General features: G+C 44.3%; 1 protein-coding gene across 2 annotated transcripts in view; it reads right to left on the minus strand.

Moving 5' to 3' along the window:
* The window catches only part of LYN (LYN proto-oncogene, Src family tyrosine kinase), a 115,861-nt gene extending 92,492 nt beyond the window's left edge, over positions 1-23,369 (minus strand). For both annotated transcript variants that reach the window (XM_055318383.1, XM_055318380.1), the window contains exon 1: positions 23,281-23,369. The gene's annotated coding sequence lies outside the window, so the exon portion shown is untranslated. The remainder of the gene's footprint in view (positions 1-23,280) is intronic.
* Positions 23,370-25,088: the final 1,719 nt, after the last annotated feature.

Genomic DNA, 25,088 nt, shown 5'->3' on the forward strand with positions numbered 1-25,088 from the left:
ACCCAGCTTCCAAAACAAGATACCAAACATGCTGATCACCTTAGACAGACCACTGTCCTTTTCTAAGTGACACCCTCCCTGTGAGCACTGTTCTTGAACTTCATGCAAATGAAATCATCTAATTTGTATCTCTTTCTGATGTGCTTCCCTGAATATGTTTGTGAGACTCAACCAGTTCTTGCATATATCAGTAACTTTTTTTTTTTGTCTCAGAGTATCCCATTTTATAAGTCTACTATCCAAATGTATTGAACCACTCTTCTGATAATGGGTATTCAAGACATTTCCAGGGTTTGGGGATATATATATATAAAATGAAAGAAGATGCTGTCTACATTCTTGAGCATGTCATTTTGTGGATGTACATTTTCATTCCTCTTGCACAAACACCTAGGCGTGGAAATGCTGAGTTGTGAGGCAAGTGTATGTTGAATTTTATAACAAACTGCCAAAGGGTATCTTGCGGTAGCTGTCCCATTTTTAGATTGCAATCTCCCCACATCCTTGCCAGCATTTTGGTATTATCAGCCTTTAGATGGACACCAGTGGCTCACTGAACCCCCATGAATGCTGCAGAAAGAGGAAAGGGTTATTGGTTTCCCAGAGTGCTGCTCCTTCTCTATTGGGCAGGAGGTTCACACCCTGGCTCAGCTGGAGATTAAATGGGGTTTATTTCATTCTTTTCCAACAAAGAGCTTTCACATATCTTTTCAAAACCAATCTTGATAAGAAATTCTAACATCTGACAAAAAAGCAGCTCTATGATGGGGTACTTTGCCCTGGGGTTCACAGGGCAGATCTCTCCATACCAGCCCTTTGACTAAACAGGTTCCTCATTTCTGAGCACACCAGTTAATCTGTTACATGTGGAAAGAGAGAGAGACAGAGACAGAGAGAGACAGAGACAGAGAGACAGAGACAGAGAACCCTACTGGATGATGAGTTCTGATAAAACTATGAACGTCGTGGTTTCCTACACATATTCCTATCTCACTCGTGGGTCACTTTGACAAGTGTCAAGACCAGTAGTTAAGATCTCAGGATGCCTGGAGCCACGTCCCAGGAAAAGAGGAGCCAGCCCCTTGCATGCAGGAGACACTCCACACCTGAATAGGAAATCCCTAAGGGATGAAAGCTCTGTGGATCCCACAAACCTTAAAGCACAGCCAAGACAATGCCGTTTCGGTGAATGAGACGCCCCAGCAGATGGTGTGTCCCTGTTCCACTCCAGATGCTCCTAAATGTGTGTGGGAGACAGTGGAATGAGAGCTCTGACACCAGGAAGGTGTCCACTCCCCTAATGGTGCCTGCTCCAGTTGCTTTCCTCGAAGGAGCAACTTCTAGTTAGGTAGCTCTTCTGGGTATGTCTCTATACTCAAGGACATAGGACATTCAGCTGGAAAATGACCAGGTATTTACAGCACCACCCTAACTCATTGATCTGAATGTTTTCTTATAATGGCCCGAAGATACCACGATGGTGAGATCTAGTGAAACGGTTCTCAAGCAGATACAGAATCAGAATCTCGACCAGAGCTCTAAAAAGTACTGAACCTGGGTCTCCCGCTATTCCCATTTACTCAGCTAGGTCTAGGTCCAGTGTGGCAATAGGAAGGTTTAAATGTCCCACCACTCCCGGGATCCCTGGGTAGCTCAGAGGTTTAGCGCCTGCCTTCAGCCTAGGGAGTGGTCCTGGAGTCCTGGGATCGAGTCCCATGTTGGGCTTCCTGCATGGAGCCTGCTTCTCCCTTTGCCTGTGTCTCTGCCTCTCTCTGTGTGTGTCTCTCATGAATAAATAAATATAATCTTTTAAAAAAAAAAGGTCCCAATTGACTCCCATGGGCAGCCACGGTTGAGAACTACTATAAAACCCCTCGACTACAACTCACCTGCTCTTTTGAAAAAGCACGGCACCATCCAGTTGTGTGTTGTGTTAGGAATCTTATCGAATACTGAACTCCACATCAGAACTGAAATCATAGCAATGAAAATGCCACGGATGATGCCCTGCCAATGAACTCCAACAGTAGTGATCCCAAATGACATTACAATTCCATGCCCTTATTCATGAATAGGGATTAGAATTTATCCACTGCCATTCTTTTTTTTATTTATTTATTTTTATTTTTATTTTTATTTTTTTTATTTATTTATGATAGTCACACACAGAGAGAGAGAGAGAGGCAGAGACACAGGCAGAGGGAGAAGCAGGCTCCATGCACCGGGAGCCCGATGTGGGACTCGATCCCGGGTCTCCAGGATCGCGCCCTGGGCCAAAGGCAGGCGCCAAACCGCTGCGCCACCCAGGGATCCCCCTATCCACTGCCATTCTGACCCCATACCTGAACTCAAAACAATGCTCAGGAAAAAAAAAAAGTAAGGTTCTAATTGATAAATAGAGCCCATAATTGGAATGTATTTGCTGGTATGCCAGAGAATTGGCTTTTGTATCATACTTTAGCTTCTGTGAACTTTACTTTTGTTCTGTAAACCTAATAGCCAAAAATATGGTTACACTATAGCCATAAAGAAAATGATAGAGGGCTGCTTGGGTGGTTCAGTGGATGAGCTTCTCCCTTGAGCTCAGTTCGTGATCCTAGGGTCCTGGGAATGAGTCCCACGTTCTCCTCTCTCTGTCTCTCATGAATAAATAAATAAATACATAAATCTTTTTTTAATTTTTATTTATTTATGATAGTCACAGAGAGAGAGAGAGAGGCAGAGACACAGGCAGAGAGAGAAGCAGGCTCCATGCACCGGGAGCCCAACGTGGGATTCGATCTCAGGTCTCCAGGATCGTGCCCTGGGCCAAAGGCAGGCGCCAAACCTCTGCGCCACCCAGGGATCCCTAAATACATAAATCTTAAAAATTTTTTTAAAAAAGAAAATGGTAGAATTTACAAAGTATTATCTTTGGGATACAGTTTATGAAAAACAGAATTCACTTCTACTTATCTCAGATTTATCTATTATAAAACTATTGCTATCATTTCCCTTTAAGTCATTCCACCTCATTGTTTATAATAAACCCTCAGGGAACAGATACTTTTTTTTTTAAGATTTTATTTATTTATTTATTTATTTATTTATTTATTTTTAAAAATTTTTATTTATTTATTCACGAGAGACACACACACAGAGAGAGAGAGAGAGAGAGAGAGAGGCAGAGACACAGGCAGAGGGAGAAGCAGGCTCCAGGCACGGAGCCTGATGTGGGACTAGATCCTGGGACTCTAGGATCACCCCCTGGGCCAAAGGCAGATGCTAAACCACTGAGCCACCCAGGACTCCCCAGGAACAGATACTTTTATGATTGATAAAACAATGCTACTTCATGTTTAAGATCTTAAAATCTATATAAAGGATAAAATACTCTAAATTCTACATAAACAAGCAATAGGCTAATCATAACTAAGTCGAAATCACTTTCAAATGGGAGGGTCTCAATAAACCCCAATGTACTCAGATTAAACTATCAAGACAGAAGTAAAAAGAAGCCTCCAAGAAAATAATGTATCTCCTGACCTTAAAAATAAAACTTAGAACAGCGGGACATTTCCAACCTGTTCATTTCCTGAACCACCGGCAGTCAAAACCAGAAGTAATTCAGTTAATCATTGTTCTCTTGTTAAAGTTATTTCATCTGTTTCAATTTGGTCCTACTAGTCTCACATACAGAAGACTTACCATCTTCACTCTTCCCCACTAGACCACTTGGTTCTTTCGAAGACTTGAGAGAGATACCTCAGAGTAGGGCTCTACTCTTCTATTTGCTCCACTGTGAAGACACCTTCCCATTCATATCAATACAAGACATTTTTAAAATGATGATACATAACCAGTGACTCATCTGGCTTTTCTAACCCCAAATTCCTCCCTGTGTCTGTCTGGTAATGAGTACATCACTGTCCTAACCCAAATCACAGTCCGAGTGTCCGTTTTGGCTTTGACTCTTCTCATTAGTCTCTGGTTGAGCAAGGGACCAGGGAATGACTTCGCACAAGCTATTCAGCTAGGTGCTCTCTCCCTGCTGCCTCCAGCTCAGGTTCAGGATGGTGCAGTGGTTTCATGGCCCGAAGGTTCTTACAAGTCCAGCAATGATTCCAGACAGTCAACAGAGTTTATTTAAGAGTATGCCCTGTGTTTCTTCTGAATTGCAGGAAAAATCTTGATGCAACATTCCCCCTAGGAACACCTTCATCCCCAGAAAGCAAGCATAACCCAGCGCCTATGCTCCACATCAAGCCTGAAGCCACCACAATGGGGACTATTAGTCCTGGGAAATCACCAGAAGTGTCTCCGGTTAGGCCACAAGGTGTATTAAAAGTCCAATAATGAGCACAAGGGCTGGCATTGAGATTAAATGGCTCCTTTTCTGTTAAAGTCAATGTCAAAGCAATTCCACTTCTACCAACTTCATCAGGACAGGAGAAATTTGGGGATTACTCAAAGAATCACCTGACATCCTGGTAATGAAAGAAAGTAGAGAGATTTTAACACATTTTCCTTTTTAAAGGAAAAGTTGAAGCCTAGCCTTATCCATTTTTATTTTAACTTCTTTTCAGAGAGTCATCCTTCAGAAATTGAAAAAGCCATTTATAAATGATATAGGAGACACTTTGTCATGAAGTGCCCAAGGGCTGAGCAAAAGGACTGAATGTGTTGGGGCGTCTGTGGTGGCTCAGTGGCTGAGCATCTGCCTTCGGCTCAGGTCATGATCCCAGGGTCCTGGGATCGAGTCTCACATCTGGCTCCTCTCAGGGAACCTGCTTCTCCCTCCGCTTCGGTCTCTGCCTCTCTCTCTCTCATGAATAAATAAAATCTTAAAAAAAAAACTGGCTGTGTAGTTGATACTGTCTCCCAGGGAATAAAGTGGCTTCGCTCAGGCATTTAGACACATTGCCACAAATGCCACAAAAAAAGCAAAGGGGAATGAACTGGAGATGGCTATGCAACTCATCTGGATGTTCTTTGCCTACAATTCTACCCATTGCCATTAGTAATCTATTAACTACAGTCTTAACCTTTCAAACGGCAAGGATTTGTAGCAGCATTTTAAGGTAAAGAACTAGCAAGTATATGATACTGAAGATTTACTGCTTAATGGGAAGAAAAATGCAAGCTACATAAGTAATTAGCAAAAGGAAGATGCGAGCTACATAGTGAAGAAAAGGCTAATCCAATCATGATTCAGTCTTAGCTATAAAATAAATTATTTGCTTTGCTTTGGTGGAAGAGGAAAATTATAATTTCCCAACAAAGGGTGACAACTATAATAGAATGAATTGCCACCTGAAGTTAATGTGGATAAGTTCAACTGGCTTAATCTTGATCGTGCTTTCAACTCCTGATCGTCCTGTTTATAGTTTCAGTGCAATTTCAAGAAACTTTTTTGCTCTCCCTCTTTTCAAGCTGTGAGTATGGTAAAAATCACACCACACTGAAATGATTGGGAGCTCTCTCTTGCTCTGACCGATTTTTAGTATCTGGGTTTCTATCCTCTGCAAGACAGAAGTTAGACATTAGAGTCATGCAGCGGTGGAGTTGAGCTTGCCAGGCAGACTTCCTGGGTTCAAGCTCCAGCTCCACCCAGCAGAGCCATGTGACACTGCAATTAATCTTTATTTGTCTGCAGAAAGGGGGATGATAAGTGTCCCAATTTCAAAAAGTTGTAGTGAGGATTAAATGAGTAAAAACTTAGCAAGTGTTAATGATACACAGTGTGTGCCCAAAAAATGTCTGCTGCATAATTTTTATTTAGTATTAATCTCTCAGGAGCAACCATGTTCCTCTGCTTTCATTTAAGTAAATGTATGAAGTCAACTTGATAAACTAAAGTGGACATTACCTTCCACATATTAAAGTCACGATTTTTAAAAAATAACCTTTCAAGTATGCCTGGGTGACTCAGTCGGTTAAGTGTCTGCCTTCATCTCAGGCTCAGGTCATGATCCCAGAGGCCTCAGATTAAGCCCAAATTGTTGGTGTCAGACTCCCTGCTAGGGCGGGGGGTTTGCTTCTCCCTCTCCATCTTCCCCTGCCCCACTCATGCCCCCCTCTCTGAAATAAACGAATAAAATCTTCAAAAAAATGAAACTAACCTTCCAAGGTTAAATACAGGCATACTCATTTTATTGCACTTTGCTTTTTCTGACCACATTTGCTGATTTCATGCCCCTGTGTCACATTTTGGTAATTCTCACAATACTCTAAACTTTTTCATTAATATTATACTTATTATGGCAATCTGTGATCAGTGATTATGACTCACTGAAGGCTCAGATTTTGGTTAGCATTTTTTTCAGTAAGGTATGTATATTGTTTTTTTCAGACATAATGCAAATGCACACTTACGAGACGATAGCATGGTGTAAACATAACTTTTATATGCAGTGGGAAACCAAAAATTTCATTTGACTCTCCTGACTGCAGTATGTGCTTTACTGCGGTGGCGGGGAACTGAACTTGCAGTATATCTGAGGTATGCCTGCAGAACACACCAGTTTGGGAGTCAAGCTGGCTCAGGTTCCATTTACTTAGTAGCTAAAGGAGCTCATAGGATAATTTATTATCTCTGAGCCTTGGTTTCTGTATCAGTAACAAGAATATCAATAACATACCTAACAGAGGACACATATTCAGTAAAATTGCTATTTCTATAATTTTTATGAAAAGTAAATATTGCTTGATACAAAAGTAAACCAAGTAATACTGTGCTGCTATCATTATAAAACTCTTGCAGTTAAGAAAGAAAGTTGCTTTCCCTTCTGCACCAACACTAATCACTCCCAGGTCCTTTTCCTCCTTGGTCCTGATATGTCAGTCTTTCATCTAAAAAGATGATTGCAAATTGGATCCTGTGTCTCGTTATTAGCTAGTGTTCAGTTAGACTGTCTGGATTTGAAGGCCTAGGGGCCAGAAAGTTCCTTTTGCTCCCTACAGAGACTAAGCAATGCATGGAAAACTTAAGTCATCCCAGTGTGGGTTTCTCCTTTGTCCATCGTTCATCCAAACATTCTTTCCCTTTTGGCAACACACTGCTTCTAAGCTTTAACAAACATTTCAAAATGCAGTGCTGGCTCAAGTCCAAGTATCATCTAAGTCCAGACTACCACGGCCTCTGCAAAATCTTTTCAGTAATTTACATATAGCTGCACAGAATAAACTCCCTGAAGACTCTGATGGCCAACAATGATTACTTTCCCAAAAGAAAAGCAAATACTAAATATTTAAGACTCTATTATGTTTTGAAGATATCCACATAAATGATCACGGCTAAACTTCCAAAGACTTTCTATAATTAATTGTCACATAACAGATGGCCACATGGAGATGACCAGAATTTAAGTGCTTTGCCCAAGATTATACCTCCAACAGTGAGAATTTATACGTGCAAGTGTAGAGTCAGGTCATGTGACTGGGTCCCCTGTCCACTGTCCCTACATGACATTACCTCTCACAAAGAAGAGAATGACTAAAGAAGCATTGGCTCAAATGATCCTATTTCACTTGATGCTTGTGAGAGTCCGTGAGAAGCTAAGGTCATGCCCATTCTCTAGGCGGGGAGCTGGGGCTTCTAGAGACCACCTCCCCACAAAGTCAACCTCGTAGTTAAGAGCATCATCATCACCCTTGGGCAATAGAGAGGGCTGCGGAGATAGCAGAATGCCCAGTTTACCCTCAGAATTTAAAGCTCAGCTTTCCAGGATTCCCTCCCAAATGATTTACTTTCCAGTGTTAATAACACTGCCCTTTACAATCTGGAGGATTCTCTTGGAGAGGGCCTTCATTTATTTTAGGTCAAAGATCTAAAAGAGAAAAACTACTCTGAGTATCCTTGATAAAAGACACAGTAAAGGTTTCCCCGGTGTCCCACCAACAATACTGAGCTTTATAGAAATTGCATTATGAATTACATCAAGAAATTCTGCAATGTTAAATTGATCAAATTGGAAACAGTTCAGTCTGGGAAACATCAAAAGCCCTGCACAAAATATCATTAAAAACAGTTGCCTGTAATTTACATGAAAAGAAAGTGGATTAGTAGCTGACTAGGGCAAGGGGGATTGGGGAGATTGGGGAAAACAGTGACTGCTTTTGGGAACAGGATTTCTTTTTGTGTGGTCAACATGTTCTCAAGTTGACTGCAGTAATGGTTGTTCACTTCTATGAACCAACTAAAAATCCCTGAATTGCATACTTTAAATGGGTAAATTATATGATATGTGAATTATATCTCAAAAAGGCCACACTGTAAAATAGGTCACATACAGTAGGATTCTATTTATGTCACATTCTGGAAAAGGCAAAACTATAGTGATAAAGAGAACACATCAGCAGTTGCCAGACACCATGGGTGACAGAACCATTCCAAAGCCTTATTATGCTGTTGGTCAAATGGATCTATATATTTATTTAAAATCACAGAATTGTATAGCAAAATTTTAGAAGTCAACTAAAAAAACAACAAAAAAACTCCAGTGGTTTCTTAAAATCAAATCTTTCATTTAAACTTTTGTTACTCCTTAAAAAAAAAATGTTTACTAGTCTTAAAAAGTCATTCTGAAAAAAAAAGTAATTTTGATGGCTAAGAGTGCTGTATCTCTCTACTGAAGGGATTCTGAAATATTTTGGAGTACATATTAAGTAGTACGTTTTTTATTAGATAGGGAGAAATCCAAAGTAGAAAAGGCCAAAATTTTTTTTAAAGATTTCATTTATTTATTCATGAGAGACACAGAGAGAGAGGCAGAGACACAGGCAGAGGGAGAAGCAGGCTCTTCACAGGAGCCTGATGCGGGACTCGATCCCAGGACTCTGGATCGCGCCCTGAGTGGAAGGCAGACGCTCAACCCCTGGGCCACCCAGGTGCCCCAGAAAAGGCAAATTTAAGAGTAAAGTTGGGGGGGGGCGTCAACCCTTGGTCACGATCCTGGGGTCCTGTGTCTCTCATGAATAAATAAAATCTAAATAACAATAATAATGAGCAAAGCGGGGTGGGGGATTATCAGCCATACTAGAGAGTCCCATGCATTCAAGCCTCTCCTAAACACCACAGTGAACTTGGAGTTCTGCTTAGCATCTGAAAAGCTTGTTTCTGATCTCAGGGTGTTTGTAATTTAGTATGACAAGACATCAAGCATCACATAACCTATTATTAAAAGGAGAAAAGTATCTTTTAAGATACAATAAAGACTTCACTTTCCTTTGCCTAAAATCTGGATTTTCATTTATATGGCATGATAGGAGTCACAAGAATCAAAACCAATGTACTAATATCTTCACCTTATCTCCTTGTCAGGAGAAAGTAGGCTAAGGTTGCTCCACGGCCAATCAGAGGGTTTGCCTGGAGGAAGAGCCCACATGGACCTCACTCCCCGGCCAGGGTGTGATGCTCCACCTGGCTACTCACACCAATTATTTCACTTCAGTCCTGCAACCAGGGCATTTCAATGGAGGCGAGGAAGCCAGAGGACGGTCCTCAACCAAGTTCGGCAAGTTTTATTCCCTCTCTATCTATAAACCTAGCTTTAAAAAAAAAAAAAAACTATTAAACTTCTCATGCTTAAGGACTGCCTAATAATAAAAGAAAATGTTGGGGATCCCTGGGTGGCTCAGCAGTTTAGAGCCTGCCTTCGGCCCGGGGTGTGGTCCTGGAGTCCTGGGATTGAGTCCCACATCAGGCTCCCTGCGTGGAGCCTGCTTCTCCCTCTACCTGTGTCTCTGCCTCTCTGTGTGTGTGTGTCTCTCATGAATAAATAAATAAAGAAAAATTAAAAAAAAAAAGAAAAGAAAATGTTTAGGGACGCCTGGGTGGCTCTGCCTTCAGCTCAGGTCGTGATAGTGGGGTCCTGGGATTGAGTCCCACATCGGGCTCCACACAGGGAGCCTGCTTCTCCCTCTCTCTGTGTCTCTGCCTCTCTCTGTGTGTCTCTCATGAATAAATAAATAAAATCTTAAAAAAAAAAAAAAACCCAAGACCTGATTCTTAGCTTGAAGCGATGATGACATTACACAGCTCCTCAGTCACCGCAAAGTTGATGCTGTGGCCGCCCATTCCTCACAAGCTACCATACCTTCCACTAGTGAGGACTCGGGCTCTTCAGTTGCACAAGTAAGGAATCCTGCTAAGTTGTTTCTCCACTTTTTCTTTTTTCTCCTCTACTGAGGAACCCACTTCTGCAGTCCCAAAATGGGGGTGCTGTGGGAGAGGCTCCTGGCCTAGTCCAGCCCTCCCTCCATTTCCAGTCTTCTTCAAATCTTCTGCAGCCCCCGTTGGCAGCCGTCAGTGCTAGCACACAGAGAGGCCACTCTCAGACCCTGTGGCCAGGGCTGGGGCTGCAAGCAGACACCCCACCCTGGCTCTCCTGTCCTCTGGCCTGTGGTTCTTCCCAGGCCTTGCCCTGGACCACAACCTGTGACTTCCTCCCAGGAAGACCTCACCTCGCTCACTACTCTGCCTGAGTCTGTTCTTCCTATTTCATAGGAGCTAGAAACTTACACTCCTCATTCTACTTTTTAAAATATTTTTTCCTCCTAAGTCCATATGGCACAATTCTGCTATTTGGAGCCAGTGGATGTGACTGCAGGTCGTTTTCATGCATATGCATAAGTAGCAAGTATCCAAGAAATGTTTTCTGAACGATGAATAAATAAATGAAGCATTACTTCATGGATTAATAAATTCCACAGGTCACATAATGGCTCTCTCTCCCTTCCAGCAAAAATATAAACGTCAAAAATATGCGAGGGGGATCAGTCAGCAATAAGGGTTCTGTGTTCCTTCATGTCAGAAAAAGGAGGCCTATTTTACTGAGGAACAGTATCGCTGGATTCCCAAAGCCAGTTGGTGCTTTCAAATGTCTGCGGCATATAGCAGGGTGTTTGATTACATGCGGGTCACTGGAAACCACCTTTATCACACCCACACTTAGATATTTGCATTTATAAATTCACTTAGCTGCGCAGAGATGGCTAGAAATGCAAGGACGTGGCTAGTGCCACCTAACTTTACTAACTAAGGGTTGAATAAAAAGGTATTTAAATGAGGCCCTGATCAAAAAAAAAAAAAAAAAAATGAGGCCCTGATCAAACTCCCCGGTGAGAATTTTAGCAACTGAATAGCCTGGGTAGGAAACAGGAGGAGGACTTGCTCTCCTTTTGAACTGCGGGCCCTCCGCACACAGGGGAGAGGCCGCTCCTGCCAAACCCACAGCTTGAAAATCTGTTTATCTGCCAAACCAAATGGCTTTGTACTGCTTTTCAGTCTCTTACAGTTTATTGTTAAAAAGCCGACACTGGAAACTAAATTAAACTAGGAGCGGGATGAGAGAAGACAGTATTGGGGGATACATGGGGAGACCCTGGGTTGAGCACCCTTCTGTTGTCTGAGATGGGATCAGGGGTGGTTACTTGAGGGTTGGCTTTAAGCTACTTTGCTACACGTATGTGATACTTCAATTAAAAGAAAAAGACCACTCCTGCCCAGGGAAAACTTTTTTTTTATTTTAAAGATTTTATTTATTCATTCACAAGAGACACAGAGAGAGAGGCAGAGACACAGGCTGAGGGAGAAGCAGGCTCCCTGCAGCAAGCCCGATGCGGGACTCGATCCCAGGACCCTGGGGATCACTACTGAGCCACCCAGGTGCCCCCCTAGCAACTTTTCTAAAATCACTTTTTAGGGACGCCTGGGTGGCTCAGTCAGTTAAGCATCTTCCTTCGGCTCAGGTCATGATCCCAGGGTCTCGGGATCAAGCCCCACATCCAGGTCCCTGCTCAGCCAGGGAGTCTGCTTCTCCCTCTCCCTCTGCCTCTCCCCCCAGCTCATGCTCTCGCTCTCTCTCCATCTCTCTCAAATGAATAAATAAAAAAAATTTTCAAAAAAATAAGTAAAACAAAATGGTTTTTTAAATTGTGATAAAATACAAACACATTTATATCTTAACCATTAAATGTACAATTTAGTGGCACTAAATTCATTCCTCTCTTGTTACTATCAGCACCATCCACCTCAGAACTCTTTTCATCTTGCAAAACTAAAACTCTACACCCATGAAACATGTACTCCCATGTCCCCCTCCACAACCCCTGACAACCACCACTCTACTTCCCGTCTCAATGAACTTGACTTCTCCAAGGGTACCTCAGGTAAGTGAAATCATACAGTACAGTTGGTCCCTGACCTATCATGATTTGACCTATGATTTTTTTTTTATACTCTAGGGTGGTGATAAAGTGATATGCATTCAGTAGAAACTGTACATGGAATCGTGAATTTGGGTCATTTCCGTGGGCTAGCAACATACAGTATAAAACTCTCTTCGTGATGCCGGGCAGGGGCAGTGGTGGCAGCCATGAGATCACAGAGGACACACCATTCTATGCCCATATAACCATTCTGGTTTTCACTTGCAATCCATCATCCAATACATTACAGGAGATATTCAACACCTTCTTATAAAAATAGTCTTTGCATTAGATGATGTAGGCTAACATAAGTGTTCTGAGCACATTCAAGGTAGGCTAGGCTAAGCTGTGATGTTCAGTAGGTTAGGTATATGAAATGCATGGGTTTATTTAGATGTAACTCCAATATAAGTCAGGGAAGATCTTCCTTTGTCCTTTTGTGACTGGCTTATTTCTCTTATCATACTGTTCCCTCAAGGTTCATCCATATTTTAGCCCATGCCAAAATTTCCTTCCTTTTTAAGGCTGAATAATATTCCATTGTATGTACATACCACATTTTGTTTGTCCATGTGTCTGCTGATGGACACTTGGGTTGCTTCCACCCCTTAGCTATTGTGAATAATGCTGCTATGAGCATGGGTGTACAAATAATTCTTTGAGACAACACTTTCAATTTGGGGGGTTATATACCCAGAAATAGAATTATTGGATCATACAGTAATTCTATGTTTAGTTTTTTGAGGAACTGCTGTTGTATTTTCCATAGTGCACCAATTCACATTCCCACCAGTAGTACATAAGAGTTTCAGTTTTTCCACATCCTTGCCAACACTTGTCATTTTTTGGCTTTTGTTTTTATTGTTTTGATACCAACTAAACAACTTTCTCTTCGTAGTAACAATAACATGACAACCATTAGCTACGTGCTTCACGGGCAACTAGTTCTGAATCCACTGCATCTTGGAGTCCTCAAAACCAGCTTCCTTGGCTTCAGTATAAAGACCCTGAGGTAACAAGGCCAGCAGCTTGTAGCAGTCCCATGGCTAGGAACAGGTAGAACTAGAATTTGAGTCCAAATGTGATAATTCCACATCCTACGCTCTATCCACCTCATACACTCCCATCCTTTTTCCGAAAGATCTTGGTTTCTGGGGACTGATTAAGGCGTACAGGGAACTCCTGCACAAGAAGCTTACTTTCCTGCCTTATGGCATGATAATTTGTCAGCCTTGTGATGGGTGAACCACTCAGAGACAATAGAGTACGATAAACTCCTCCAGGGCAGGAATTTCACACTTACCAATGTTTGTTTCCCCCAAAGCACCCACTACAATGCCCAACACACAATACTCAATAAATATACATTTTAAAATGAAATTGTGGTTATGGAAACCCAGTAATCACTAATAATCCCACACCAGTCTGTGTGACTAGGGGAAAAAAGAATAGAATGGGCAACCACATACTGTGCACATTACAAATTAGTAATTAAGACAGCTTACAATATTTTCCTTCCAATTTCTTGACTCTCACATGAGGGTTTTTTTTTTTGTTGTTGTTGTTTCTTTATTTCTCATCTGTCTCTCACTTCCCTTCTCTTCTCCCCCTCCATTCTTTTACTATTTATATTTTAGGACCATCTAAGGAATGCTACTTTGCTTTACTGATTATTGTCCAACCCAAGTACGCCCATTTATGAACCAATCACTGGCAAGAGTAGGAGCCTCTGACCAGTCAGGGCCACCCTTTCAATGGGGATGGAGAAAACATCTGCTGAACCCTTCCATGGAGAAGACAGATCCTGAAATAATCTGGGTTCTGTTCGGAAGAGAGGTAGAGTGATGGTGCTGGGTGGACAAGCAACCAATAATGTCCTTCCACATCCCAAATGGACAGCCATAGCTTCAAATGTGTCAAAACAGTGCCAGGGGGCAGAACTAGAAGCAGGAGGCAGAAATTATGGAAATGAAATATTGTAGCATGATAGAAAAAGATTTCTAACAACCACAGCTGTCCAAAAATGAGATGGGCCACTTTGAGCATCCCACCCCAGTGCTTCTCACAATATGGCCTCTATCACCTGCATTAGGATAACCTGGGAAGAAACTAACACTTGAGACCCAATGTTCAAAGAAACTGACTACCTGCTAAGGGCTCTGGGAAGACACACCACCAGAATCTCTTCCTTCTACAAGATTTTATTATTCAAATATTGGATACCAAGGAAAACAGGTGACATCAAGAGCCCAAGGCTGACACTTGGCACCAAAAAGGCCATGTCATTTGTTAAACTGGAAGGTATAGTCTTATCGTCACAGAAGACTTATAACTATAGCAACAATGTTACATTTGAGAGTCATTCACTAAAGTGTTCAGAAAAATTTTTTCCACTAAACTCTTGAAAGAGGGATCCCTGGGTGGCGCAGCGGTTTGGCACCTGCCTTTGGCCCAGGGCGCGATCCTGGTGACCCAGGATCGAATCCCACGTCGGGCTCCCAGTGCATGGAGCCTGCTTCTCCCTCTGCCTGTCTCTCTCTCTCTCTCTCTCTCTCTCTCTCTGTCTCTCTGTGTGACTATCATAAATTAAAAAATTAAAAAAAAACTTTAAACTCTTGAAAGATTATCTACTTGCAAAGGAATTTAAGGAAAATTACAATTCTCATTTAGTGGTTGTATTAATTTTTTAAAATTATAAAAATAACTGAAAACCATAAAAGATACACAGGCAGTGATGAAACTTAATCTGTTAGAATTTCCTCTTTATATATATTTTAATCCATTAAATTTTAAATAATTCAAAAAGTCAATGTGATCCACTGTCCAGAGAGACAACAAGAAGAGTTTTGTTCAGAGAAACAAAAACCAACTCTTATGGGTGCTCATTTGATTATATTGATGACCATAAACTCCATATTAAAATTTCATTTGAAGCCAGGGAGTGTGTCTATTTTGGTATTTGTCACTCTCTGGTCCATGAAGCCTTTTATTATTTAAGGGTGTAATCCATCCCTGTAGCCTAGGGCAGGGGACTCCTCACCTTTCTGGAATCCCCAGGCTCTTTCACACATTTGCATATCCCCATAAAGCCTCAATCTGGAGAATCCCTTCTACTCCTACCAGACCCAGCTCCAGCTTGTCCTCACTATCTCTAGGAGCCTTTGCCTTCTGCTTGCAGAGCACTGTGTGCATACATCTAGGATAGCATTGGTCACACTCTGTGAACACCACATCTATGTGACCCCTGGGCTTATTGCAGTTCTTGGTACCTCGCAAGCAGATTAGAATTTCAAACGAGCCTCAGTATGTGTTTGTTGATGGGAGGAAGGAAGAGAATTCCTCCTCTCTAAGACAGAATCACACAGCCCACTATAAAAATAACTCCCTTTTATTCTGTGCCTACTGTGTACCAGAAACAACATTAGAAGATTATGGGTTAACTGTCAATCACTACCACAAACCCAAGTATTAACTAAATGGTAAAGATAACTACCTTGCCTAAAGTCATAAACAGGGGAACCAAGATAGGAACTCAGATCTTTTTAACTTGGAAGCTCATTTTCTTTTTACCATTTTATATTATCCCCCCTCAAATTTAAAATTAATAATCCCTCAAAGGCATTGAATATAGTAGATAATCAGAATGCTGTATCTGATTATGCAAGGTAGTTGCTGGCATCATTGCCAGATTATGCCATTTTGACCAAATATTGCCATTCCTAGTATGGTAATTCTTTGTATAAACTAATTTATATGTCATAAACATGATCCCAATACCAAACTGCTGTTTTACAATATATTCTCCTTTTAAATACCACAGAAATTTACTTCTTCAACAGTGTTACCATCATCAAGAATACACAGATAAATGTTTGGGCAAGATGACCACTTAGGGCAGTGATCAAGTACCTAGGTGCTAGGGACTACAAGGTTAAGCCTTCTGATGTCATGTAAAACAACAATAAATGTTACTTTTCAGCTCCAAATTAATCTCTGTGGAAGTGCCTGTTAGCTCCGGGATTAATCACCCACCTAATTCAGAGCAGTTAATGAGTACTCACCATTTCTGGTGTCACTTGGCAACACCATATATAGCCCAGATTATAGGCAGTAAATTGATTGTGATGGGAAAAGTTTGGCTTCTCACTAAAAGACTCCAGTGATTCTCCTTTTTACATAATAAAACCCAACATTTAGTATGCTGGACAATGGCCCTCCATGCTTACCACTACCTCACTAGAACAAGATCTTGGGCCTATGAATGATTCCTGCACAAGATACTCAAGAAATAAAGCTCCATACTAAATATAACTAAATAGAAGAAGTGGATGCTCCTTTAAGAAAATGTTACCTCTGGGACACCTGGGTGGCTCAGCAGTTGAGCAGCTGCCTTTGGCCCAGGGCATGATCCTGGAGTCCTGGGATCGAGTCCCACATCAGGCTCCCTGCATGGGGCCTGCTTCTCCCTCTGCCTGCATCTCTGCCTCTCTCTCTGTGTCTCTCATGAACAAATAAATAAAAATCTTTAAAAAAAAAAAAAAAAAGAAAAGAAAAAAGAAAATGTTACCTCTGTTTACAACATTCGTAGTGCATGAGTTCCTCCAGGGGTAGGTCTGCTTACAACTATATCCACACAGAGCCATTTGGCCTGCCTTCAGCTCAGGGTGTGACCCGCCTTGAGCAGGATCAAGTTCTGAATCAGGCTCCCCACAGGGGGCCTGCTTCCCCATCTGCCTGTGTCTCTGCCTCTCTCTATCTCTCATGAATAAATAAATACAAATTTTAAAGAAAATAATGGCCACATTTGCCCCAAAGTTCTCTGATTATTCCTGCCTTCCCCCTGCACTCACATTGGATTCATGTCATTGCTCATTATGCTGCTGTTTTAAAATCCTATAAGTGATTCTCTTTTTAAAAAAATAAAGATGTACAAAAGCAAAAAAAAAAAAAAAATTCAGCCCATAACCCAGAAATAATCACTATTAAAATTTTAGTATCGGGGATCCCTGGGTGGCTCAGCGGTTTTGCGCCTGCCTTTGGCCCAGGGCGCGGTCCTGGAGTCCCAGGATCAAGTCCCATGTCAGGCTCCTGGCATGGAGCCTGCTTCTCTCTCTGCCTTTCTCTCTCTCTCTATCTCTATCATAAATAAATATATATATATATATATATATATATTTAGTATCAAAATTATTGATATGCATAGCTTACAGATGATGTGTCCCACTAATGCATATTTTATTTCAAAAATAGTATCATATGTTACCTACGCATTTGTGTTAAATTGTGGAGCTTGTGGAATTGCTGGGCTCCCCCATGAGTTTTAAACTCTGATAGATACCCCCATGCTGGTCTCAAAAGGACTGTGCTGGGATCCCTGGGTGGCTCAGCGGTTTGGCACCTGCCTTTGGCCCAGGGCGCGATCCTGGAGTCCCAGGATCAAGTCCCACGTCAGGCTCCTGCCATGGAGCCTGCTTCTCCCTCTGCCTGTGTCTCTGCTTCTCTCTCTCTCTCTCTCTCTCTCTCTGTGTGTGTCTATCATAAGTAAATAAATAAATCTTAAAAAAAAAAAAAAGGACTGTGCTGGGTCACACTACCCAATGAGCTAGAAGGAGGGGTTCTTTCACAAACTTGTGTTTCTTTCTTTCTTTTTTCCTTTTTTTTGAAGACAGATATGCATTCAGGCACAAGATAAAACATGTCTCTTGATGTAAGTTGTGATCAAAGAAGTATGAAAGTCACTACTCTGTCCTGAAAAGTTAATAAGAGGCTATAGTTTAAGTAATTTTAAAAATAGAACTGAACCACTATTATTAGATTAAGAAATTATTATATTACCTGAACATTAAAAGATTTCAAAACACCTACTTAGATTTTCATAATGGTTTCCATGTTGGTGAATATTAAAAGGCACATCCTTCTGATGCTGAAAAATCAGGCATGGCCATCATGGGCTTCACCATAGAAGGTTGTCTACTGATGACTACATTCATTCTTTTCTTCCCTCCCCCTCCCTTACCTCCTCCTCCTCTTTCAGGGGCAAACTGAAAATGAACAGAGGAGAAGGTGGTAGAAAGAAGCCAGAGGAAAAAGCTGTGTTGAGTAGTAAGGAAGGCGGGGCTGCAGGCAAATGACTGGGTCTGGGGCCTTCGAAGCAGGAGGAAGTATCACTTCCTTGCCAGCCCCCTCCCTCTGGCCTCCTGTCAGGTCACTGGCTACAGTTCTGCTCTCTGTGACACAGCTTCCCCGTGGAAAGCAGAAGTGGTCCTCCCTCTCCAGAGGGTCTCTCTGAGATGAGCGTCTCTGTTCCCCCCACCCCTGTAGGGGTTAACGTTTACAGGAAGACCAGGGGCACCCAGAAGGCTCCAAAGCCAACAAAGCGACATTGCTTTAGTTGGAGGTAGAATTAATGCAAACCCATCTCTCTAGTCTCACTGTGTATGCTCTCCAGCACTAAAAATTAGGCCCAAGGAACTCATGACAGCTCCCCAACCAGATGTTGTACCAATAGACAGAGGAAGGAGGCCTGGAGAGGTACAGTGTAGGCAAAGAGCTTTCAATCAGCATGGCTTGGGATCAACAGAGTGAGTTTAGATGTTCACAGAAAGGCAGCCATGTGTGCAGACTCAGCATTATTTGACTTGTGTGAGGTGTGAACTGTAAAAAGGAGATGAAACAGAATTAAAAGACCCTCTCAGGGTCCCTGGATGGCTCAGTGGTTGAGCGTCTGCCTTCGGCTCAGGTCGTGACCCCAGGGTCCTGGAATTGAGTTCCGCACTGGGCTCCCTGCCAGGAGCCTGCTTGTCCTTCTACCTATGTCTCTGCTTCTCTCTCTGTATCTCTCATGAATAAATAAATAAATAAAAAATTTTAAAATAATAAAAGATAATAAAAGACCCTCTAAGCTACGAGAATGGAGACTGCTGCCCAGTGTTCTACAACCCAATGGGGGCAGAGCCTATAGCATTAAGAAATACACCCTCAGATGGATTCTATAAGGTTTCCTCATTCATACATTTTGATGAAACATCATTTATATAAGTCAGAATCATGAAAAATGAACAGTTACCATGACATGAATCAGTAATCTCTTCCCATAAATGTTCAGCTCCTATCATGGCAACTCATGATTTGTGGACCTTGTGAGAGGTTGGGCCAGAGAAGAGAGACTTGGGACTATGTGACGGTTCATAAAGACAGTCAAACAATCAACCTTTTGGAAAAGTTCTATAAAAACGAAAGTACATCCTGATGGTAAATAGAACTTCCCAGAAATAGCTTTGTGGCAAATAATGAACATTGACAGCTTACTAAATACTAAAGAAAGTGAAGCAGAGAACTAGATTGAAGAGAAAGTCTAAGAATAAAAAATAAAGGCTATATTATTGGGCCCTGCAACTGATCGGCATAGACGTACCTTTCTAACACCTCATCCCAAGTCATCATCTGAACTTGCTATTCTAAATTACATGACAGCCCTTCCAGCTAACATAAACAAAGACATCCAAAAGAAGGTCCAAGTCTTTAAATTGGGCTGTTCCAAAAATTCTAATTCCTCAACGGGCAGATTCCCACACATTTCCTACACTTGGGCTTCTCCCCTAAATGGGAACTTACTCAAAATAAATTTCAGAAATGATGATAGAGTCAACTCAACATTTCACAATTTAAGTATCAGGAAACTGGGCAGGTGTAAGAAATCTTTCAATAGTTCTGACTGGAAAAAAAAAAAAAAGAAACTTCCTCTTCTATGCCCTTCTGTTCACTGCCAATCTTTAAAGATGGTAGGCAATGTGTGTCCATTGTAGAAGTGTGGGCTTTGAAGGGTGCCTGGCCCATCACAGGTGCTCAGTAAAGGAGTGCATGCTTTAATGAGTATCTTATGGGCCCTGTCTCCCTACGTTACGTTTTCACCTCAAATGATGCTCTCAACTGTTATAACAACTACCCAAGGAGGCTTGTAGGGTTCATGGGAGACACTTCTAGCAGCGGCTGGAGGCAATCCTTTGGTAAAGTATTACTTGCACACTTCTATATCAACCAATAGGCCCTGATAGCCCCCAAGGCAGTCACTGGAAGCTCTTGGGCAAGAGTCAATACAGGTGTCACCTTGGCAGTTATCAGAGCCACCCCCTCCTCAAGCTTCCCAAGCAAGAAGCCCCTCCCCAAGCAGGAAGCACACTGAAAGGCAAAGAAACCCATCTCCCTCAGTTCGCTTGCCTTAAGTGCCCTACTTGATGGTGCAATTATCAAGTGATAGAAGAAACTTACCCTGTGGTTCTCTGTTTAATAATGTTTATTAAGTGATCATTTCTTTGCTTTTATGTAATTGAGTACCTACCACCAGAGCAAAGGCAGAAAAGTGGGGAACATTCTAAAGTTGGAGGCAGAAAACACATCTGCTCTGCCCAGTAGTGCCACTTAACCAGGTCTGTAACCTTGGACACCAAACCTCTTTTTTCTGTACCTGTCCCTGCCTACCCTGGGATCCAGGAGAGGTTCAAATGAAATCAGAGCTCAGGAATCAGAGCTCAGAGCTTCTGACAAGCGAAAGGTGTGAGCAGTCATTGCCAGGTAGAGCCCAAGAGAGGCGAGACCACCATTGTCATCAATGTGTCATTGGTCAATGTCCCAACTAATGACTGTAGTGACCTTCCACTGTTACTATTATCCATGCCTGAGGACGTGGAGGTCATTGAGATCAGTATTGTAAGCTAGATGTAACAATACTTATTGTAGACATGTACACTGTTGTGTTCTTATTTATACTAATTCACATTTGTATGGGTTTGTTTATGGATAGTATAGCTTAATGTTGTTAACTTACAACTCTATATATTCATTTGAACCAACTGGTATCTCATGTTTTGGTGATCTATTTTAAAACAAATATAAAGGAACTAAAGGGCTTAGAGAGTCACTGATTCACAAAACCAGACCACTTTTCTGCTAAAAAATGCCATTGGGGGTGCAGAGGTATTGCAAAGTCTTCACATATCTTGGCAACACCAATAGCTCTAAGATAAAGTGGGTCTTTTTGATTGGGCAAACTCCCTTTGCAGGCTACATGTCATCACTCCAAATCAAGCCCTTGCTCCCAGGGATACACCCCAATAACCTTTCCTATGTAGAGATTACCACTTAGAACACTGACACTGGGATAACTTGACAGTCAAAAATCCCCGTTTTAGGGGCACCTGGGTGGCTCACCTGAGCATCTGCCTTTGGCTCAGGTCGTGAACCCAAGGTCCTAGGATGGAGTCCCACAACAGGCTCCCTGTGTGTCTCCATGAATAAATAAAATCTTAAACAACAACAACAACAACAACCCTGTTTTAAAAACCAGGACAGAGAGGGCCACGTTCAAATGCTTTAGAAACCACCACCTTGTTCCTGGCCTTGCACAGAGCCAAACTCAGAGCCAAACTTCACTCCCTCTTCCGAGTAATCTGGACTGTGATAGGCACTGGGGCTAGTGTTTTGGACAAGACAGACAAAGTTGTTTTCACCCACCTTTCATTGCAGTGGTGAATACGGACTCTACATGCAGACGAATCAGAATATAACTGAATACTGCTGTGAAGGAAATGTTAGCTGAATAAAAGGGCCAAGGCATTTACCCAACTTAGTCCATATCACAGTTCTGGTAAATGATGGGAGAGACCCAAACGTGGGTTTTCCAGAGCCTGTTTCTTTCCTTACATGGGCTGACCTGTACACTTCGCTCAGGAAGAGAGTTACCTCACTCTGTAATCCAAAGAAGCCAGGTCACCAAAAGCCTCAAGACATTTACCTCCTTACCTTCAAAGGAAAACCTTCAGGTCAGGACTAACTGAACCCCACCCTTTTCCAGCAGAGTTTACTTTACTTAGGAAGGGCTGCTGGGGACTTAGGGGATTCCTATACTCTTTCAGTGCCTATTACCCTCTGCAGTGCTTTAGCTTTTAAGATACGGGGACAACAGGCCTGCCCTCCTGAGCTCTGCAGGCAGCCAGCCTGGGGGGCAGCCAACAAATCAGAAGTAAGTCAAACATCATTAACTAGCGCTTAGGGTGAGTGAGACTCCCAGACCCTAGCTTTGCAGACAGCAAACCTCTGGTGTATTTATTAAGCAGCTTTACTAGCTAGGAAGGTCAGCTGGCTGGATCGGACAAGTAGTCTTAGACTTAAAATCAACAAATTGTGAAGAACCAGGGAACCGTGTTTTAACGGATAGAATCATTTGCAATAAATAATAACAGCGCCATTTATGAAATGCCTATGTACGCACTCGGGGCTTCACATGCGATAAATAGCTCAGAAGGTAAATCTGTTCCCCCAGAGACGAAAAAAACCATACAGGTCATTTCAATAACAGGCCCAGGTTGACACTCAGCTAGAAAACTGGAAGGCCCAAATTCAACTGGGGTTTTTGGCAAAGAAGTTGGATGGGATGGTGATGATTCTCTTCTCTCTCTCTCTCTCTCTCTCTCTCTCTCACACACACACACACACACACACACACACACGGATACACGGAGAAAGGGAAACACAACCAGACGACCACGTCAGCTCTTAGTGGGAACATTACAGACGCACAGCTTGGAGAAGATGCCGCAGTGGCCAAGATAACGCAGGAAAGCGGGAACTGACGCCTACACCCTCCCCCCAGGGCGAAGGAAAGGCAACCCCTGGATTCTTAAAATAACTCGCTTCCTCTCGGCCGCGGGAGGCACGGGACTGCTCCCCCGCCGGCCGGGAGGCGCCGGGCTCAGCGGGAGGGCGCGCACCAGCCTCGGCCGCAGCCCCTCGGCCTCACGCTCCGCCCGGGGCTCCCGAGGAGCGCAGCTGCCCGCCGGCCTGGCGGGGAGCCCGGGCCGAGCCCCGTCCCTCACCTCGGGGAGCCCGGGGCCCCGCGGCGAGACCGGACTGCGCGAGCCGAGGAGTCCCCGGTCCCCGGTCCCCGGCGCGCGCCCGCCCCGCGCCCCCCACCGCCCCCCTGCGCGCCGCGGCGGGGAGACACCTGCGGAGCGTCCCCCGCCCCCCAGGGCCCGGCCACCCACGGGCTGGAGGCATCTGGGCGCCCTCACCGCGGGGCCCGCGCCTGGGACTCACCAGCTCCGGGTGCAAGCTGCGGGGCGGCGGCGGCGGCGCTCCACGGTGACTCGAGCGCAGGGCGGGGGGCGCGACGGGGCGGCCCGGCGGGGCCGGCGCGGGGCAGGCTGCGGGCGCGGGGCGCGGGGTCGCGGCCCGGAGGCTGCGCGCGTGGGGCCCGGAGGCGCCACGGCAGGGGGCGAGCGGCGGACGGCCCCGAGCGGCGGGAGAGGAACTGGCTGTCGCTGGGCTCGGCCGAGAGGTCCCAGCTACTTCCTGGTGCTCGGATTTGCATACCGCGCGGGGAGGCGGGGAAGTGACCGTTTGGCCCCTGCCCAAGGTTTGGGTCTTGGTGTGGCCGTCGCGCGCGCTTCGAAGGCAGGGAAACCTCGCGTCTCGGCGCGCGGCTCCGCGGAGGGCAGCGGCTGGGGTCCGACGTCCTCCCGTAGCGGGGACCGAAGGAGCGTCCGGGCACACCCTCCGGAGCCTGGACGTGGAGCCCGGACGTGGAGCCCGGACGTGGAGCCCGGCGGCGGAGCCCCCCGCGCGCGCCTCCTTTGCTTCCTTTCCAGCCGATTCGCCGTAAGGTGTTGGGCAACGGGGAGCCCCTGGCAGCGGGGGCGGGGGCGCGCTCCGGTCCCCAACATCTGGAGGGCTCGAGGAGGGGGATGACGTGCCTGCCGAGCGGATGGAGCGGAGGCGCGAGGACGCGGATGGCCGGGGCCTCGCTGAGAGCTTAGTAGCCGGTGCAGAGTAAGCTCCTTCACGGGGGACACGGGGACTTTCAGGGTGTAAGGCCGGGGCGGCGGCTGACTGCGGAGGTGAACGGCCTGCCCAATCGGTCAGTTCCTCAAGACTTGGATTTCCTCCCAGGAAAATGGAGATGAGGGTGCCTGCCTCGCAGCGTCACTGGGAAGAAGGAATAAAAGCCTTCCGCGGAGGGCTCGCCCCGCGCCCCGCGCCCCGCGCCCCGCCGCGGTCCCTCCTGCTGCCTGCGTCCTCGCGTGGAGCGCGCTGCCTGGCACACAGCGAGCGCACAATCGATGTTTGTGGATTGTGTCAGGCCCAGGCTCCAGCCCCGGTACGTGCCGCACACGGATCCAGTCACAGCGGGGGCCCCTTGCTCTGAGCGAGGTGCGCTGGGCTCCCGGCGTTACATGACGCTGTGGGACTTCCCTGGCAATAAACAGCGCCCTGGAGGAGATTTAGTCTTTGTATTAATAATAGCAAACACGGGGGCCCATCAGGGGCCGGGCATTGTGCTAACCGCTTTAGACTGACTACTTTCCTTTAACATGTTCTCCTTTTTTCTGTAATTCTTCTTTTCAAAATACTTTTTGAATCAAGGTATACTTGATCCACACTGTTACCTTAATAGTGATCCAACCAGCCCGTATGTGAACGCCGGGCTCACGAGTGTAGCTGCCATCCGGCTCCACCAACGCTGTTACAATACCATTGACTGCGTTCCCCGTGCCGCACCTTTCATCCCCCTGACTTACTCATTCCATGACTGGAAGCCTCTTAGTTCCCACTCCTCTGCGCCTCTTTTGCCCATCCTCCCACCCCCATTCCCTCTGGCAACCATCAGTTTGCCCTCTGTTGTTTGGCGGCCTGTTTCTGCTTTGTTCATTTGTTCTGCTTTTTAGATTCCACATATAAGTGAAATCATATGATATTTGTCTTTCTCTGTCTGACTTATTTCAATCAGCATGATGCCCTCTAGATCCATCCCTGTCACAAATGATAAGATCTCGCTCTATTTTTATGACTGAATAATGTTCTATTGTGTGTGTATATATGTACACATCATTTTTGATTTTTTGAGG

The sequence above is a fragment of the Nyctereutes procyonoides genome, unplaced genomic scaffold (assembly GCF_905146905.1).
Source record: "Nyctereutes procyonoides isolate TBG_1078 unplaced genomic scaffold, NYPRO_anot_genome, whole genome shotgun sequence".
In the NCBI taxonomy this organism is placed as follows: domain Eukaryota; kingdom Metazoa; phylum Chordata; class Mammalia; order Carnivora; family Canidae; genus Nyctereutes; species Nyctereutes procyonoides.